The following is a 2459-nucleotide window of genomic DNA, read 5'->3' on the forward strand; positions in this document are numbered from 1 at the left end:
TTTTCACTGCCTCTGCTGCCAGCTGTCCAGGAATTTGGGAGCTGAAGAGGAGTCTTCCAGGGCATAGTTTAAAGGGAGGATGTGGTAGGTAAGTGGTGTATTAGTTTTGGGATTTTAATTTAGGTCTTTATGATTAGGTACTATGGGAAAAAATATATATATTTAAAATTTGCATTTGCCTTTCTATGGTTTCCTGTGGCTTGAGTTGGTCTCCATGGATGTAAACCAGAGTGACAAAACAGGTGGAAGAGGATGAGGGAATCTGATTCTGTTCAGACTCAGGGATCTGCAGGATCTGGTTACGATGCTCGAATCTTTTCTTACCTGCCAGGATCTGGATCTAAGGGAAAAAGTGAGTTTATCTTTTAAAATTGTTACGTACTTATGTGGACTTCATGGGATTACTTTCATCCTAGAACTGAGGACTAAATACATTTCTCCCCTTTTTTCTTCCCCCTTCACTCTCAATTTTTATTACATCTTTCTTCTGGGAGCCATTAAAGTACTTTTGTTCAGCAGGCTTTTTCTAGAGCTTTGCCTTGCATGATCTAGAGGGCCTTCCTACACTATGATAAGAACAGGAGTGGGACAGTTTAAAACTTAGTTGAGAAGTAAGTCACAGAATTGCTGAAAGAGAGCAGATATACCCCCAAAGCATGGAGTAGGGGGCAGCATGGGTAAAATTCCAATTCTCAGACCCTTTTGGGGCAGGGCCTACGACTCTGTAAACTCAACAACTTAGCTAGGGCAAGCTGGCTTTGAGTCAACGAACTAGTTCTTTTCCTTTCTCACAGATGAGGGAACTGAGGCTCGGTTAGGGTAACTGCCTAAGACCCCATGGTGAATTTGGGGCAGGGATGGGGACCATGGAGTGCCTTCCCTCGGAGTGCACTGGGCACTGTTGTGTGATACCCTCAGACCCCATATCCTGGTTTTGTTTTGTTTTATTTTATTTTATTTATTATTATTATTATTTTTGGCTGCATTGGGTCTTTGTTTCTGCGCACAGGCTTTCTCTAGTTGCAGCGAGCAGGGGTTATTCTTTGTTGCGGTGCATGGGCTTCTCATTGAGGTGGCTTCTTTTGTTGCAGAGCATGGGCTATAGGTGCGCGGGCACCATAGTTGCAGCACACGGGCTCAGTAGTTGCTTGCGGGCTTAGTTGTTCCATGGCATGTGGGATCTTCCTGGACCAGGGCTCAAACCTGTGTCCCCTGCATTGGTAGGCAGGTTCTTAACCACTGCGCCACCAGGGAAGTCCGCCATGGCCTGGTTTTAAATGAACAATGATGCCTTGTCAGTACTCAGTCCACATTCTTGCCAGAGTAACCCTCGTCTTCTTTTTCCTTTGCTGTCTCCCGACTCCCCTGCTTTCTCTGGGTGCCCTGAACCACCATGCAAATAAACTTGTTTTTCTCAACATTTGTGCAAGTCTAGAGACATGAAACTCAAAGATTGCCTCATCACCAGGCTGCCTTACCAGAGATCTGTATCTTGTTTATTCACTGAGAGAACAGATAGGTTTGAGATCATCAGCATGGCTCTGGGATAGGAGAGGGAGGAGGCTGCTTCTCAGAAGCCTGTGGCCCACCTCTAAGGCCCCAGGACGTGTTCGGAGCAGACAGTAAAGCTCAGGTTTGTGATAGTGCAGTGGTGGCCAGGCCCAGGACAGAGGCTTCCCCTTCATTTGTCATCCAGTTGGGCCACCCCAAGTGGTGGCCAGATTGCTTAAAAGAGACTGAAACAGAAGGCACTTTGTAAGCCTGTAAGAAGCAGTTTACACAGCACAACATACTTCTTCTCCTCAGCGGGTGCTTTGGGGGCTTTTGTGGGTAAGGAAGAGTCACTTTCATGGGTAGGAAGCAACTTTATTGGGTGATTTACCCTTCTGTATCCAAACCCTATGCCTTGGGTAAGCTCAAGGACAGGTACCTTTGCATTCCAGAAATATGTTCGCCTCCACTCTTGCCAGGGTGCAAGGATCCTGAGTGGTCCTGGTGGTTGGCTCAATCTCAGGCAATGACCAGCTCAGCTCAGTTTCTCTCCTACCCTCTACCATTCTGGATATTGCTTCCATGGGACTGAATGGACCTTGACCTCTGGATATTGGCTGATCCCAAGCCCGCCAGTTACTCAACTCAGGATGAACATGAGGTGGAGGGCTGACCCTCCATCCCGAAGCAATTAGGGCAGCCCTGGCCTGAGATATCTCTCATGGATCCCAATTAGACTTGGCATCCTGCCAAGGGAAGTAACTCACCTGGTGCACGGAAGGGAAAGTGGTACACCACATGCACCTCCCATACATCCAACTTAAGGCTCCGCTTGGCCACTAATGGCAAAGCAGGCGAGATGGATGTCATAGCACGTCATGCTGGGTGTCTTCAGAAGCCAAGAGCACTAAGTGGCAGAGGAAGACTCTGGGGGTAAGGAGGACATATCATGCTTAAAAAGCAGACTG

Source organism: Hippopotamus amphibius, chromosome 1 (assembly GCF_030028045.1).
Source record: "Hippopotamus amphibius kiboko isolate mHipAmp2 chromosome 1, mHipAmp2.hap2, whole genome shotgun sequence".
In the NCBI taxonomy this organism is placed as follows: Eukaryota; Metazoa; Chordata; class Mammalia; order Artiodactyla; family Hippopotamidae; genus Hippopotamus; species Hippopotamus amphibius.